The sequence below is a fragment of the Panthera pardus genome, unplaced genomic scaffold (genome assembly GCF_024362965.1).
Source record: "Panthera pardus isolate Hobbes unplaced genomic scaffold, ASM2436296v1 HiC_scaffold_17, whole genome shotgun sequence".
In the NCBI taxonomy this organism is placed as follows: Eukaryota; Metazoa; Chordata; class Mammalia; order Carnivora; family Felidae; genus Panthera; species Panthera pardus.
Window position 1 is genome coordinate 131,845,094 of NW_026526732.1, and position 18,847 is coordinate 131,863,940.

Consider the following 18,847-nt stretch of genomic DNA (forward strand, 5'->3'; position numbering starts at 1 on the left):
CTGCTACTATCCTTATGTATCTACCCTTGTATGTTAAGGCCCGTTTATTCCTAGCTGCTTTCAGAATTCTCTCTTTATCCTTGTATTTTGCCAGTTTCATTGTGCTATGTCATGCAGAAGATTGATTCCTGTTACATCTGAAGGGAGCTCTCTGTGTCTCCTGGATTTCAATGTCTGTTTCCTTCCCCAGGCTTGGGAAGTTCTCAGCTATGATTTGTTCAAGTACCTTTCTGTACCTTTCTCTCTTCTTCTGGAACTCCTATGGTATGGATATTATTTACATTTCATTGAATCACTTAGTTCTCTAATTCTCCCCTTGTGGTCCAGATTTTTTCATTTCTCTTTTTCTCAGCTTCATAATTTCATCTTCTGTTTCACCTATTCTCCCCTCTGCCTCTTCAATCCTGGCTGTCATTGCCTCTAGTTTATTTTTAACCTCATTTACGGAATTTTTAAATTCATCATGACTATTTTTTAGTTCCTTGATCTCTACAGCAATTGATTCTCTGCTGTCTTCTATGCTTTTTTCAAAGCCAGTGATTAATATTATGTTTATTATCATAAATTCTTGTTCAGTTATATTGTTTACATCTGTTTTGAGCTATTCTTTAGCTATCATTTTTTCCTGGAATTCCTTTTGAGGAGAATTCTTCTGTTTCATCATTTTGGCTAGTTTTATGTCCCTTATGTGTTTTAAAGGTTGTTATGTGTCCCGTACCTGTGAGCACTATTAAAGAGGGTCATACACTGTCCAGCGCCTGGCCCTTTAGGAGTTTTTTTTGGGTTGTGTTACTTGTTCTCTGTTATTGTGACCCTGGTTGCTTTATCTCCTTACCTGTGGTGATGTTTTGGATCCTCCACCAGGTGTGCTTTGATTTGTTCACTGAAGCAGTCCTGGGAAAGCAAGCAAGCAAACAAACAAACAAACAAACAAGAAAACAGAAAAAAAAATGCCAGCTACAGCAAAACAATGAGGTGGTGGCATTGTTGATGGAAGAGGCCTTATCCCATACAAGGTGATATATGACAAGGGCAGGGTAAAAAGAAAAGAAAAGAAAATTGACCAGGCCGAGAAACTCCATGGCTTAATCCAGAGAGAGAGAGAGGGGGAGAATAAAGAAGGAGATATAGAACATGTATCAAGAGAATAGATTAAATATGTCTGCTTAAACAAACCAACAACCAGAGTAACCAGAATAGAGGAAGGAAGAGATAAGAAGGAAAGAAGGAAGGAAGAATATATCCATATCATAAGAATTGTCCAGTAATTAAACCAGGCAATGCAACAACGCTGGTCTTGAGGACGGGCCCTCAGGTTCAGCAGCATCAATCCCGCTCCAGTAGATAATGCAGTTACCAGGCACAGAGGGTGTGGCTTGGTGTGGGCGGGTCCCACCTCCACTGTGGGCCCCCCTGTCTGTTCCATGAATCCCCACCTTGTTGGTGATGGGGAGAAAAATGGCGACACCCCAGTCTCTCCTCTCTGGACTTGGTGTCCCAAACCACTCTGTTCAGGCCATCCTCACAGTGCTGCAGGTGTGAACAAGGTGGTTTGTCCCGCTCTGCTGACTCCCGAGCCTCCCTGGTGCTTGGCTGGCACTTAAACCCCAATATCTTAACAGGTGCATTCTGTGCGCCCCAGTGCCAGGGAAGTGCCACTCTGTGCCACAGATATATGGCCTCTGGCTGGCAGGCATAAACAGTCTTTGTCCTTTGAATGGCTATATACCTTCTTCCCACAGCACTCCAGGGAGGGGATTGCCTTCTCCCACTGCAGACTGTGCCTCTGAAGTAGTTACCGAGCCTGGGGCTGGCTCCCCTCCTCGCCAGGTGAGCAATCCTGGCAGCCGGGTCCAGTCTGGAGAAAGCCCCACAGTTAGAGATCGGATCTTTGTCCATCCCAGTCCGTGGTTTTTCTCTCCTCCAGATACAGTCCTACGCTTTCCAAGCCTCTCTTTCTCTTCCCTTTGTCTCTCCACAGAAGGGGATCCCTCCCTTCCATGCCTACATGGCCCATTTTATCTCTCCCAGTTTGCAGTCATGCACCTATGGCTTGCCAGGTTGTCCCCGTGGGTCCCTGGAGATGTCTTTGTCACTCTGCAGCCCGGACTCTTGGAATTCAAAGTCCTTTGGCCTCAACACTGCTGTGTTTGAGGGATGAGGGAACTTCAGGTCCCCCTAGTTCTCCGGCATGTTGGATCTCCTCTATATTTTTGGGTATTAACTGCTTATCAGATATATGATTTTTCAAACATTTTCTCCCATTCTCTAGATTGTCTTTTCATTTATTGTTTCTTCTGCTGGGCAGAAGCTTTCTACTTGAGTGTAGTCCCACTTTTATTTTTCTTTTTGTTACTTGTGCTTTTGATACTATACTCAGGAAATTTCTGCAAAGTCCAATGTCAAGGAGGTTTCCTCCTATGTTTTCTTCTAGGAGTTTTATGGTTTCAGGTTTTATGTTTAAGTGTTTAATCCATTTTGAGTTACTTTTTGCGAGTGGTGTTAAGATAATGGTCCAATTCCATTCTTCTGCATGTGGTTATCCAGTTTTCTCAATATCCTCTATTGAAGAGATGATCTTTTCCCTATTGAGTATTTTTATCAAATTTAGTTGACTGTATATGTGACAGTTTGTTTCTGGGCCCTTGATTCTGCTTGGTCTGGGTTTCTATTTTTATGCCAATACCACACTGTTTTGATTATTACAGCTTTGTAATATATTTTGAACTCAGGAAGTGTGATGTCTCCAGCTTTGTTCTTATTTGCCAGGATTGCTTTTGCTATTCAGAGTCTTTTGTGGTTCCATACAAATTTTTGTTTTTTCAATTTTTGTGAAATATGCCGTTGGAATTTTGAATTTTGATTGATCTATCAATGGCGTTGGCTAGTGTGACCATTTGCCAATATAAATTCTTCTTACCCATGAACATGGATATCTTTCCATTTGGTTTTGTCTTCTTCAGCTTTTTTGCATCAAAGTCCTATAGTTTTCAGTGTATAGATCTTTCTCCTACTTGGTTAAATTTATTCCTAAGTATTTTATTGTTCTTGATACTATTGTGAATGGGATTGTTTTCTATATTTCTTATTACATTTATTTATTTATTTTCTTTATTTCTTATTATATTTATTTCTTTATTTCTTATTACATTAATTTATTATGTTTCATTGAATCACTTTATTTTCTTTATTTCTTTTTCAATATTTTGTTGTTAATGTACAGAAACATAACTGGTTTCTGTATGTTGATTTTTTTATCCTGTAACTTTACTGAATTCATTGATTAGTTCTAATAGTTTTTGTGTAAGATCATATCACTTGAAAACAAAGTCATTTTGTTTGCAATTTTACTTTTTCCTTTGTGATATGGATGACTTTTCTTTTCTTGTCTGATTGCTCTGTCTAGGACTTCCAGTAATATGTTGAATAGGAATACTGAGAGTGGGCACCCTTGTCTTGTTACTGATCTTAGAGGAAGATATTTCCACCTTTCACCATTGAGTGTGATGTTAGCTGTGGGCTTGTCATATGTGGTCTTTATTATGCTGAAGTATGTTTCTTCTATACCCAATTTATTGAGTGTCCTTATCTTGAAAGGATATTGTAGTTTGTCAAATGCTTTTCTGCATCTATTGAGATAATTATATGACTTTTACCTTTAATTCTATTAATGTGGTGTATCATATTCATTGATTTGCATATATTGATCCCTCCTTTCATCCCAGAGATAAAACCCTCTTGATCATAGTGTAAAATCCTTTAAATATGCTATTAAATATTTTGTTGGGAATATTCACATCTATGTTCACCAGAGATATTGGTCTGTAGTTTTTTTTATAATGTTCTTATTGGGCTTTGGTATTAAGGTAATACTTGCTTCATAAAATCAGTTTGGGAGTGTTTCCCTCCTCTTCAATTTTTTGGAAGAGTTTGAGATGGATAGACATTAATTTTTTAAATATTTGGTAGAATTCACCAGTGAAAACATCTGGTCTCATCTGTGGGTGATTGTCTAAGATAGTGTTTTCCAGGGGCTCCTGGACCATGGCCAAGAAGGGCTGGAGCTGGTTCATGGGCCACTTCAGGGTCCACAATAGAAACCAAGGTCTTGCTGCCTGTTACTTAACTAACAGGTGGGTGGGACTGTTCCTGGGTCCCTTGAGTGTGGCCCTGGATTCCAAAGCCACTTTTATTTGTGTATAAATGCTGACTTTTTTGTTGTTGAGAGTGGGACAAAATGAGGGTTGGCCTATGCTGCCATGATGCTGATGTCATTCTTCTCATATATAATTTTAATATGCAAAAATTAACTACAAAAACACAGACCCAAATGTAAGAACTTAAAATAACATAACATTTAGAATAAAACTTAAAAGAAAATCTTAGTGACATTGGGTTTGGTAAAGGTACCTTAAAAAAAAAAAAACGTAAAAAGATCAAACTATAAAAAAAACACGGTATATTGGATCTAATCAAAACAAAACAGGAAACTTTGCCTTTTAAAAGCAAACCATAGATCAGGAGAAAATATTTGTAAGACACATGCTTGACAAAAGGCATTATATAGAATATATAAAGAATACTTACGGGGCACCTGGGTGGCTCAGTCAGCTGAGCGTCTAACTCTGGTTTCAGTCCAGGTCATGACGTCATAGTTTTTGATAGCAAGCCCAATGTTGGGCTCTGCACTGACAAGGCAGAGCCTGTTTGGGACTCTCTCTCTCCCTCTCTCTCTGCCCCTCCCTCGTGCTCTCTCTCTCTCTCTCTCAAAAATAACTAAATAAATATTAAAAAAAAGAATACTTAAGATATAATAACAAGACAAAAACTCAATTTTTAAAAATAAGCAAAAGATGTATATAGTTACTGTGCCAAGAAGATCTGTGGATGGTAAATAAGCACCTGAAAAGATTCTCAACATCATTGGTCATTAGGGAAATGCAAATTAAAGCCACAGTGAGATGCTTGCTCACTAGAAGGGTTATGTAAACTACAACACCATTTTGGAAAACAATTTCTTTAATGGCTAAATAAGCACCTAACATAAGACCCAGCCACTCCACTTCTAGGTATTTACCAGAAAAGAGAGCACATGTCCCCACAAAGACTTATATGCAAAAGTTCATAACAGTTTTGTTTGTAATAACTGAAAACAGCCCAAATGTAAATCAATAGGTGAAGGAATAAACAAGTTGTGGCGTATGGTGGAATATTACTCAGCAAAAAAATACCAAATTATTGATATACTCAAAACATGGATGAGTCTCAAAATGATTACATTTAATTAAAGTAGCCAGACCAAAATAAAAGTACATACTGCATGATTCCATTTATATAGCATTCTAGTAATTGTAAACTGATCTAAGGTGACAAGAAGCAGATCAGTGGTTGTGTGGGGACACAAAGATGGGACTGGGGGTAGGGAGAGAGAGATTGCAAAAGAGAATGAGGAAATTTGGGGGGCTAATGAATACATTCACTATCTGGATGGTGATAGGGATTTCTGGGTTTATATGTATGTCAAACTCAGCAGATTATATGCTTTAAACATGTGCAGTTTATTGTATGTCAATATAGCTCAATAAAGCTGCTTAAAATCCCTCTCCCACAGCCATTCCTTCTTTTCCATCCCCACTGACACCATCTATGTTCAGGCCCTTTTTATATGTTGTCTGCTCTACAGTTACACCTTTACACCATTAGAGTTTTCCCTGCTTAATAGTCCCCAATCAACCCATTCTTTGATGCCAAAAGATTAAAAAGAATCCAGCTAAGAACACACCAATCCCTGCTCCAAAATCTTCAAGAAGTCCCAAGATCCACCGACCAAAGGAACAATAATAACTCTATGTGCCAAAGACTTTACATACATTATTTAATGTATACTATAATCTTTTAAGCATTATTACCTTCATTCCCACTTTCAGACAAGTTGAAGGACATGACCTAGTTCAAACAGCAGCACAGGACAAAAACTGTGTGTGTATGTATGTATGCATGTAGGCATTTGTGTGTGTGTATATATTCTATACCAGGGTTCTCAACTGAGGCAATTTTGCCCCCCAATCCCAGGGATGTGTGGTAATATCTGGACACATTCTTGGTTGTGGTGACTGGGGGGAGGTGCTTCTGGCATCTAGTAGGTGGAGGCCAGGGAGGCTGCTAAACATCCCATAATGCCCAGGACTCTCCCCACAATGAAGAGTTATCTGATCCCAAATGTCAATAGCAGTGCGGTTGAGAAATCCTTTTCTACACTAAAGCAGAACTGGGTGTGCCCTTTCCTCTTTGTGGGATGCTGATTTGTACCCTCTGTAACTGTCAAAATACTACTTAACCTTCAAGACCCCTGTCACCTCCACCTCTTCCACCTGAATCTCTTCCTGGTGTGGCAGTATTCTTGCTTGCATCCTTGGCCCTCTGTTGCTCTTTGTGTGACCTCCTTTAACACTTACCAGATACTTCTTTAAATGATCACTGGTGTCCGTCTTAAAGCTGCTAATAGACTGTAAACTCCTTGAGAGCAAAGACCCACATCTTATTTATTTTTTATAACTTCTTCATATCATAGTAATTTAAAAGAGGAAACAGACCATGGAAAGTACTATTGTATCAAAGATGCTGTACCAGTCTTGTTCGAGTGTAAAGAAGAGAAAAATGAATTCTGATTGAGAGGCTTTCAGGAGATGGCATCAAACCAAACCTGCCTGTTACTAGCAAATTTACTATCTGACACAAAGTTCCAACTCTTTTACAATGATATTTGAAAGTAATTTAGTTGTGTGTATATTTATTCTGCCATCTTATCTTGGAAGTTTTCTTGCTGATTTTTATATTCCCAACATGGAATCTTCATCAAAGGAGCAAGGAAGGAAATGAATGAGTGAATGAATGAATGAATGCATGAATACAATTGGGTAACCATGTCCAATGACCAGATAGGGATTTAAATTGAGGGGCACCTGGGTGGCTCAGTAGGTTAAGTGTCTGACACTTGATTTCAACTCAGGTTGTGATCCCAGGGTCATGGGATCAAGTCCAGCATTGGGCTCCACATGAGCATAGAGCCTTCTTGGAATTCTCTCTCTCTCTCTTTCTCTCTCTCTCCCCACCTCTGTCCCTCTCCCCAGCTCACATGCACATGCTCCGTCTCTCTCTCAAAAAATAAAATAAAATAAATTGAGATGCTGTGCTGTCATGTCAGGTGGAGATGATTCTGAAATGGCATGCTGATCTCCTACTTCTTGCTTTTACATTCATTTTAAAGGAAACCTTTCTAGACCATTCTACAGCACACCTGGAATATCCCCAGCCACTGAATGAACTACATTAGGTCATGGGCATTTGCTTAAGTGCACAGAGCCAGTAGGGGAGTTAACTTTGCTTGTTAATCACATACTCACTGAGAGGAATCAGGTCTCAAGTAAAACCCTCTCAAGTAAAAGGTCTCTAGTAAAAGCCTACTCTTATTATTTTTTTAATGTGCTATATTTTCTTTGCAGGCACGACTGTTATCAAGATGATTAACTATGGAATGGTGTTCACTAGGTCTACTAATGGAAAAGTTATGACTGAACAAATGATCTGTCAAAGTAACTGTGATTTTGATCTTTTCTTTTACTACCATAGTCAAATGTCTGTCACATGGGCAGTGGGTGATACTGTAGGGCCTGGATTAAATGACTCAGAAGTTCCTTTACAGTCCTATGATGCTATTTGAGGCAGCATTGATTATCTATAAGGAATTTATTCTTAAGGCTAAAACAGAGACCACCAGCCAGCTCTGTTTGTTTTAACAACACAAGGGAAAGGATCCTCAGAAGTAAATCACAGAAGGAATGTCTAGCACACCTGACTTTACAAGTTGAAGGGAAAATCATATCTGGACAGTCCCAGCACACGGAAACCATATTGCCCACTTTTGAAAATACCCAGAATCAGAAAACAAACCTTTACTTTCAGAAAAGGTTATTACATAGGGGTCTTTCAAGATTGATAACAGAACACCTTCTATATGCTAAGCATTTTATAGTCATTATTTCCACTTCTCTCTGGCCCTGTAAGTAGGTGTCATTAGCTCAATTACACCAGTGAAGAGACCGAGGTACAGAGTGTAGCTCTAATGAGCCATGAATTATCCACATTTGACTCCAAACCCCATGCTCTCCTCACCACTCCTCTGCACCTCTTGGTGAGCAACTGTGGTATCAGGGAATGTGCTAGGGACAGATGGATAGGCCTGGAGGGAAGAGGGACAGCTGTAAGAGGGAGAGAGGAGCAACAGATGACCCTGGCTGCTTTTGAACTCAAAAAATTATAGGGGAGAAAGATGCTTCTACTAGACTTTTGTAGTTCTCGGAGACAAAGACCTTCTCTTTTGTCTCCATTTCAAAACAAAATTGGAGCTTTTTAAATAGGAAATTTGAAATACCAAGTTACCAGTAAAACTGGGTGTGAGGTTTTGAGAGCCGCCCTCGACCTGTCGGTTATCCACTGCACTCTGACAGTGCCTGAGTCACAGCTGAGTAATGGCCTCCACTTCTTGCTACATCCTCCCCATCCCAGCTCTTGAGCTCATGCTGTTCATTAGTCAACAGGTTACAGAAGCCCAATATGATGAACTGGATTAAAAACAAAGGGGGAGATTACTGGAAACTTAAAGCTACCACAGAAATGGCAGGGGTGTGCCTGCCCTCGGAGCATCTTCACTGAAGCCTCCAATGCTCCCAGGCTTCTCTCTGCTTATGTCTTTCCCTGTGTCAGCCTTATTTCCTCATATGAGCTTTCTTCATAAAGCAGGAAACCCATTTTCGCATCCAAGTATCATGACCAAGGAAGATCTGGGCCTTGCCTCTCTGGTCTGGGAAGAACTGGGGCCAAGGGATCAGGGCCTGAAGATCAGGCACCCAACAAAGCCGAGTGCATGGAACTTGGCTCCCTGGGCTGGGGCCGGGGCTTGCTGGGCATACAGAAGGCACAATTTCCCTTCAAATTACATGCTCAGAGCAGAGGAGCATAATGTCCTTGAAGAGAGGAATGGTTGGTCTGTGTTCACAAAATTCTAGGTGTCCACCATCACTGCCCAAGAAAATCTCTGTAAGTGCATTCTGGGCCACTGCCAGAGAGGAGGACACATGGAAATTCATTCAGTAGCTATCCATATTGTGACACGTTATACTCAAGGATTAAAATCCAACAGAGGATTTTACATGAATTTTATGCTGAAAATAATATTTACTTATTCACTGTCTCATAAATGTATCTTTAAATCTTAATAAATATTTTACTTAAAAGTATTTTGATGCTGAAGGAAGTTGACTGTGGCCTTTAAACAAATTCGGATGCAGAGGAGGGAAGCATTTGAATAAAGTGGAACTCAAAGCTTGCAGTCACAGTGGAATCTGATTTTAAAGTGGAAAATGGCTCCCTCTGCGTCTCCTCCCAGAATCGCCTAAAGCAACTTGGGGAAGGACTAGAAGACAACACCCCACCTTTGGTGAATCCAGGTGATGACTGAAACGCGTGCCCTGCCTTCAGGTTGATGGCTTCTTTGTATAAATCTGAGTGAATCCACCCTTGCTCCCTCCAGTGGGTGTATTGTCCCCTGGAGACCTCCCATGCACACTGGGGACTGAGGGCAGAGGGGTTGCTCCTGGGAACCCTACTCTGCCCCAGCCTGTGGGCTGCTTGGGGTGGGGTGGGCAGAGTGCAGAGGATGGAAGGGAAGAACCGAGGACACATTCCATTTTGGACCTAGCATAAGCTTGCAGGGACACGTTTTGGCTCATTCTTGTCACTGGGGGCCATTCCCTCTCTCCCACCCTAATCAGCATGGAGAGTCTCAGAGGCTTCTGTCACCTAGAGTCTGAACTCATGGATGAGGGGGCCAGGGTGAAACCAGGGTGAATTCTGCAGAGCTGCAGGAATGGGTTTAACTTTGGGCTTCCAGGCCTTAGAACCTCAGAGTCAAACTTGGCTCACTTCCTTTCATCTCCTTTATTTTCCTCTGAGGGCCTGCTTTGTCAATTTGCAAATACCATTAATGGCTCAGACTCCACCCTCTCTGTGTGCTGGGTCCTACAGACACAACCAGCTCCATGTCAGTGCTGTGTGGCCCAGCATGGGGGCTGTCCCGCATAGTTCCTCTCATTCCCAGGGCCCCCTAGTATCTTTCCCCCAAATCCAGAAGGAATGGGTTACTATAGTAAGTAATAGCGTGGGCTGTGGACATACCAACATCTGAGTAAGAGTTTTCACTACTGAGGGACGTCCAGCCTTGGTGTGACCTGGACATTTCTTTCTAGGAGGAGATTTGGAGTTGAGGAAAAGAAGAGAGGAGATGGGCACCAGGTTTCTAGCTGGTGATTGGAGTTGGGTGATTGGGTGGGTGATGGAGCCGTCTGTTCTCTCCTCCTCCCTGTACTTTAGGACCTCCAGAGCTTCCCTGCAAACTTCCTGGGACTGTGGGAAGATGAGCAAGATCTCTGCATTCTAGGTAGATGGAAAGGGAAGTCCCAGTGAGACTCCTGAGAAGATCGAGAAGAATCTGGAGAACCTGATTCGCTATTTGATATTATGTGACTGTTACGGAACCACAATCCCTTTCCCTGGTATTATGGGACCACTATGTCCTAGAAGAACTTAGAACATTGTTTCTTAAAATTTAGCGGGCACAGAAATCACTTGAGACTTTGTTAAAACAGACTCCTGGACCCTAGCCCTTAGCCTCACACCCTGCGTTCCTCACAGGCTTCAAGGCTACTGCTGGGCGGGCAGCCCCACTTTGAGTAATGTTGACTGAGAAGACAGAGCTGGCTGTGCTGCAGAATCCCACAAGATTTATTGTTCACACTGGAGTCAAATGACACTCCCAGTTCAAGCATGACTTGGGAAAACATTTGCAAAGACTTCCTAAACCTCAGTGTTGTAACATCTTCTCTGGTGTCTTCCCTGTTCTGTCCTCTGTGCCGCTGTGACACCCATATGACAATAGAAACTAGAAAAGAAGTTCCTGATGTGAACTGGCCTGAGGTCTCCTCTCCTTTGATCTTTCATGATTTCCACACCATCACCAAGTTCCTATTCTGAGAATGGTAAGGTGGAGGCAAATAGGCAATGAAAGTTTCGGCTAACACCACCAAGGAGGGCAAAGAGCAGAAATTCATTCCAGTCTGTGGCTGCTCAGGGCCATTAGTGGAGGAAGTGGTTAAGACCGCAGGGTGATGCAGAGACAGGGAGACAGGAGTGGAGGCCGTATTTAGCAGTGTTCTGGAGTGCCTTCCATCCCTGTGTGACCATCAAGCAACCTGATGAGAAAAATCTGACTTCCATGGTGTTAGACCTCTGATACTTGCTAATATTTCTTAACACTCTCACCTATAAAGGGCCAAAAAAAAATTTAACAGTCCCTTATTTTTAGATTATGCTGACAGTTGATAAAGTACCTGCTACCTGTGTTACCTTACTTGACTTTCGTAAGAAACTTCCAAAGTGAAAGTGAGCCCGACAGCCACCGTTATCCTCGCTGTAAAGCTGAGAGGACTGAGGCCCAAGGAATTTATGTGACTTTCCAGAGATTGGATAATGGCTTTGTCTCAAAATCTTATTTTCCCAACACTGAAGAATGCTAGAGGGATCTACAATGTGCACTTTAATTGAATGACTCATCATCGAAAGGGGGACTTTCCTTTAAGAGGTTTTATGATGTGAATAACAAGCATGCATCTTCAAACTGCATGAGTTTTTAGGGATGATTATAATCTACCCTCCTTTAAGAGATAAGGAGGCAGAGGTTTAGAGGAGACTAATTAGTATTCTGTGATCCCAGAAGTTGTCTGAATCTGTTTCATGACTTACCACCTTAATCATGTTACTTATATAGTTTTTATTGTACTCCATTAAAACAGCATGGAAAGGTAAAGAAACACTGGCATTACAATACAGGTTATTTCTTAAGTATATATATCGCAAAAAGGAGGTGGATCCTGTGATTGATTGATTATTTATTTATTTACTTATTTTAGTGCAGAAGTAGAAAATTCATGCCTTATTCTAAACCACACTATTATTCTCAGTCATTCTACATGAGTCCAGCAAGCCAGACAGGGAAAACCAGCTCAGGATGTGACTGGCCCATTGACCTGAGTCAGGGAAGTCTCACACTTGCACCAACTGAGATAAGGAAGATATCTACTCTTGAATATCACTATCTTCTCTAGCAAGTAATGTCAACTAAACACATGCTTGCTGAAAACCTAGTATGAGACAGGCCTTGTGAAGTTAATATGATTATTGCTATCACTGCCTTCGGATTATTGGTATCATCCGTATCCCAAAAGACACAATTGTATTCAATGCTGGCTGCTCGGTGTGATGTAAGCAGAGGAAGGAAGCAATTAATTCCAACTGGTTGGTTTAGGGAAGACTTCACATTTTTGTTGGATTTTGAGGCAAGATTTCAAAAAATTGATAATGGAAGAAATACTTTCTGCTTCAGAAAATATGTGTGTGTCATAAGGCTGCCGGTTATGTAACTCCCACTCATGGTAAAGAAATACCAGAACTATAATTCTGAAGATTGCCCAAGGAGATGGCTGTGTGGACTCTGGCTTCCTCAAAGCTGGTTTTAACCGGGGCACAGCTCCTCCTGAGGAACAAGGAACCTTCTTTGTGTGTGCACTTGTGATTCAAGCTTCCCATATCCATGGTCAGGTCTGACTTTCTCCATGCTCTCGGCCCACTGAGAGAGACTGTGATCACGATACCTGTTTCTTCTCATTGTAATAGTGAGGAGGTGGCCAGTCAGAGAATTCACTGGCTGCAAGATAAGGTCCATATATCTCATTCCTCAGTAAGGAGCCAAGTCAGGGAAAAGCTGTGTGTTCAGTAGAAGCTAAAAGTTCATCAGGATAGTCAAGACACACCGAAATCATCTTGCCCCCAAATCTATCTTCCCTCAGGGCCCACCAGTCCATGCGGTGCCTCCATGAGAATGGGAAACAGAGGCCCTTTCCTCTGGGTTTCAGCTGGCCTGCCCCTGGGCCCACCTGGCTGGTACATGCTTGGCAGCTCTGTGTCCCCACTCACGTACCAATTTCAAGTGCGGATGGCTTAAACCAGTTGCACTCGGATAAAACTAGCAGCAACTATTTGAAGGGGCTGAGGGAAAAGTGGGGAGAGAAGGCAGACAGGTCCACTTGGCATGAAGACTTTGGACAGGTCTCCTCATGGCTTCATAAGTCCCTGACTATAGCAATAAAGAAAAGATAAATGAGTATACGGGTTAGCAATGTTACCCTTGGTCTGAAAAGAGTCTGTTTGCCACTGAGAAACCTCTTTCTAGAGCACTGATGTCGGGTAGCATAGCATAGTGCAGTGATTCTCAAAGTGTGATCTGCATGGACCAGCAGTAACAGCAACACCTGGGAACTTACTAGAAACACAAATTCTTAGGGCCCATCACAGACTGACAGAAATTCTGGGGTTTATACAAGAACTTCAGGTGCTTCTGAGGCACATGAGAGTTGAGAATCCCTGGGAAAATGGCCTGGCAGGCCAGACCACATGGGTTTCAAGCCTGGTTCTGTCATCCTGGGGCAGTCACTTAAACCTCCCTAAGACCCAAAGTCCCCTTCTATATTTAAAATAGACGTAATAACAATACTAGCTCAGATAGTTATTTTGGAAATTGAGATCAGAAATGTAAAACACTTTGAATAGTGGCCAACACGTAGCAGTCAGTACACACACGTTTGCAACTATTGACACCAGCCAAAATTAAGTGTCAAGTGTCCCTGGGAAGACTGCAACCCTCCACCTCCCCCGGCTGGCCTCCCCGGTTCAGTGTGGCCACTCAGGGAAGGAAATGAAAGAGGATGTGGTCAGGCACTAGCCTCTCATATTGCACAGTCCAGAGGAACAGAGCAATAGCCAGCCAACACGCTGCAGCCCTAGAAAACCACAGGTGCTCACAGAGCTGTGAGCAAAAGCACCGTTGGCCTGATGGGTCTGAAAAGGCTTTCCTAAGAAAGTGATGTTTCAGCTGAGGTCAGAATGAGTGACAGTCATACCTAACTCTTGATGAACCCTTACTATGTGCCTGGCATTACTTTCAACAATATGTATTTTAAATCAGGTAATCCCTGTTCTGATTAGACACTATTTTGATCCCTATCCTACAGATGAAGAAAGTGAAAAAGGTGATAACCTTGACCAAGGTCACATAGTACAGATGTGGCACAGATAGAATTTGAACCCAAGCAGACAGATCCCTGGGCCCATGCTCTTCACTCTACATAAATTGGTGGAGGAGCTGAAAGACCCAGGGGCTGAGGTGCTAGAGGGCAGGAGTGTGGGGTGAAGTGAGGCTGGGGAGGTGGTAGGAGTCAGATCGTGGGCTTGTTTTTATACCGAGAGCAGAGAAACACCATGTAAGGATTTTAAGCAGCAGGTAGAAAGGGCCGATGGTAGGAGATCAGACAGGTCTCCTTCCTCCCCGGCTGTACTGTGCAGACTGGAGGGCGGGGGGAAGGAGTGTGCCAAGGTCAGGAAAGAAAAGAGGGCAGCAAGTCCAGACGGCAGGCAAAGGAGAAGGAAGTGGCCCAAGACCCATAGAATATTTTTTCTCTGTTTCTCTGATGGTTACCAAATCCAGTTCTTCAGTGCCCACCGTGTCATACCTTATGTGGATGGCCCAGCTGGTGTCGTGCAACACACAAAATGGGTGGCCCCCTGGTGGCTCTGTATGCAGCCATTAAATGTCATATTGCTAACAGACTAATTTCAGGATGTGAAAAATCATGTGGTGAGGTGAGAAAAAGCAAGCTATAAAGCAGATGACATATGCTTCCAATTTTCACACACACACACACACACACACACACACACACACGCTCGTGTGCGCACACCCATTGGAAAAATACCCGAAGGACATATACTAAAATGTTAACAGTAGACATCATTGAGAAGAAATATCAAAGGTGATTTTTATTATTTTTCTGTGTGTGCATGTTTGTTTGCTTTGCCGTACCCTCTCCTGTTTTTTGGCAATGATCACACGCTTTTGTAATCAAGTAAATTCTTTTAAAAACTGTTTATTCTTGTATGAGGCTAATCTCAAATAGTGAACCCAGTCTTGGCTGAGTGTGGCCACCTGTGTCAGGTGGGCTCTCTGATGAGATACTTAAGCATTGCCTCATCGGTCACGGCTGAAGCCTGACTCCTGGTGGACAGAAGTATCAAAGACAGACTTCTGTTTGAAGACATCTATGTAAATCGCTTGTTGAAGTTTACTTATTCACTCATTTTATTATTCAACAAGTATGTACTGATCACATTCTAAACATGAAGCACGATGGGAATATAAAAACAAGTTTAAGTAATGTTTACAAGTTATGTTTATAATAAAATTATGTTAAGGAATATGACTTGCCTTTCCTTTAGTTGGAGTTTTATGTCACGATAGTATGGCAGTTTCTTCACACTGGTCCTGCTCCTCAGAGACTATGGTCTATTCCCCGGCTGTTACTGAGAATGGGATATTTTTCTTGGTATATTTTCTGTCTATAATTAGTAGTCCCGAACCTATTAATTTTCATGTATTAACATCCAACCATTTTCTTGGACTATTAGTTTTTCAGACTATTCTCTCTGGTTCTCAAGGTATACAGTAATGCAGAATTTTCTTCTAAAATACAGTAGTTGTACCTCTGCCTCAGAGACCTGTCTATTCTAGGTATTCACCACTTGTTCCTTTAAATCCACTTTCCACCCTTCTTATGCTCCTTTTCAATCAGGGAAGCTTTGGGTAGGTTCTGCCAATGGGAGGCAACAGCAACAGATCAGAGAGGGCAGGAGACAGGTCAGGCTATTCATTTCCTTTCCCCAAATTTTGCTCTCCTATTTCATTTTTAAAAAAATTCTTTAAAAAATGTTTTATTTTTGAGAGAGAGACAGAGCATGAGCAGGGAAGGGGCAGAGAGAGGGAGACACAGAATCCAAAGGAGTCTCCAGGCTCTGAGCTGTCAGCACAGAGCCGGATGCAGGGCTTGAAACCATGAACCATGAGATCATGACCTGAGCGAAAGTCGGACATTTCACCAACTGAGCCACCCAGGCGCCCCTTAAATTTTTTTTAATGTTTATTTATTTTTGAGAGAGAGAGAGAGAGAGTGTGTGTGTGTGAGCAGGGGAGGGACAGAGAAAGAGGGAGACACAAAATCTGAAGCAGGTTCCAGGCTCCGAGCTGTCAGCACAGAGCTTGATGCTGGGCTCAAATCTGCAAACTGTGAGATCATGGCCTGAGGTTAAGTTGGATGCTTAACTGACTGAACTACCCAGGCGACCCTTTGCTCCCCTGTATCTGCCAAGAGGTACAGTAGCTCCTGAGCTCTTCCACTTCTATTTACAGTCACAATCCTCATCAGAAGGCAGTCTCAGGGTTTCCTCTCAGCTCCCTTCCCTTGCCTCCTCAGGTCTTGAGTTGGAATTGTTTCCTGTGGCTGCGAGCTGTAAATATTTTCATTAATTTTAAATTAAATATCCTAAATATCCATAAAGATGATGGACTGAACCCACACCTAATTTTTTTCTCTCAAGCACCCTCACCCCACAAAGAACCATGGAAAGGAATCTTTAAAAGCCATCAACCCTTGATATGGAGAGAACAAGTGATAATGGTGCCATAACATTAGAGGTTGGGAAGACGGCAGGCAAGTGGTAACTGACTTGGCAGATCTCAGTAGGGAAAGCCAAAAACCCACCTGATCTATGTGGCAGGTGTCTCAAAGGCTTGGGCAGTGGTGGGTATGCTCTCCTATTCCAGGCGACTGGAGAATTCTGAACTAGACCCGGATTGAGTTGGAGGCCTGGCTACTGTTTCATATTCAGAGATCAAGGGGACATAGGCACACAGATTGCTGTGCAAGGATTGCCTACATGGCACTGAGAACACGGGGAGCCAGACCTTTACATACTCAGCAGGAGAAAAGAAGAGTTTCTCAGGGGCCCTAAACAGTCCAAGAAGAGCTTAAGTACACAGACTTTCAGAATTTCCATGGCTCAGCAGGGATCAGAGTCCACTCCCACCACAGGCTCAGAGCTTCCAGTCTGAAATATTGAGACCAAAACAAACAGAAAAAAAAAAAAAAATGGAAGGAGAGAATACATAGGGAGAAAATTAAAAACAAATTTAATATCCTTTAGAGAGAAAGCAGTCATCAAACAAATGAGTCAGCAAGTAAACACAGGCTACTCCAAACAAAAAGGGAACATTGAAAGTGAGCTCTTGGAAATTTAAAACATGATGATGGTAAAAATGAAGGGATGAAAATAGAGGAATATCCCAGAAGGTAGAGCAAAAAGACAAAAGGACGGGAAATGAGGGAAGACAGAGACAGGGACCAGTTCAAGAGGGTGAAGTTCCCGACACACCAGAGAAAATGGAGATGAGAAAAATGCAGACTATCCCTTCACATATATTCCTTATCAAACCACTTACCATGTTCACCACCAGCAATCATCCACCATCATCTCCACTAGATTACTGCAAATTCTGATTTCCACTCTCCTCGCTTTGCCCTGCCTTTCCTCATCAATGCAGCAGAGGTGATCCTTACAAAATTTAAGTCCCATTGTAACACTCCTTTGCTAGAAACCTTGAGTAAAAGCCAGTCTTTCCCATGACCAAAAAGGTTCCACCTGTCCAAACCCACATCGTCTTTCTTTTCTCAACTTCAACTACTTCCTTTCCTCTCCTCTAATCAGACTGACCTTTTTACTGGCACTGAGCCTCCTAGACATCTTTCTTCCTCAGGGCCATTGTACTTGCTGTTCCCTTTGCCTGGAATGATCTCCCACATACATGAATGGCATAATCACTTCCTCTCCCTATTTTTTATTTTGAGAGAGACAGAGACAGACAGAGAGAGAGAGAGGGCGGGGGGACAGGCAGAGAGAGGGAGACACAGAATTCAAAGCAGGCCCCAGGCCCTGGAGCTGTCAGCACAGAGCCCAACACGGGGCTCAAACTCCTGAACCCATGAGATCACGACCTGAGCTAAAGTCAGACACTTACCTGAGCCACCCAGATGCCCCTCACTTCCTCTCATTTTTGACTCAAACATTTCCTTCTTGATGAGGTCTACCTTGGCTACTCCAAATAAAACCATGAGCACCTATTCCCACCTGTTCCCTATTTTCTCCATAGCCCTTATCATTGTGACATTTTACAATGCCATTTTTCATATTTTGATGAACGTGGAATTTTGACTTTCTTCACTAATGTGTTCCCAAAAAGAGTGCTTAGCATGGGGCACTCAATATTTATTAAATGAACTTTCCCAGAACTGAACTCAAAATGAGTTTCCAGATTGAAAGTGTCCACCAAACACCCAGTAAAACCACTGCTAACTTTCCAAACACTAGGAATAAAGAGAAAAGATTCTGTCCACTTGCTGAGGACATAAATCAGAATGTTTTCAAATTTCTCGATAGTAACATGGTAAAGAGCAAGACAATGGACAATTCCCAGCCTAAAATTTATTCCCCAACTGTTAGACAAGTCTGAAGGTGGAATAAGAGCATTTTCAGACTCTTAAGATCTAAGGATAATTTGCCTCCTATGCATCCTTGCTCCATAAAGCGACTAAAGCATGTGGATCACCTAAGCAGAAAAAGGAAAGCATAGAATCCTGCAAACCAGAACATGTGAGGCATGCACAAAGATGTTCAGGGTCACAAGAAAGGGAGATTCTGGGATGACAAATGTGCACTAAAGCACAACCAGTCCAGTCTGAGGGATTTCGCACAATGCAATCTCACGATCTCTGTAGCCTGGTAAAACTAGCAA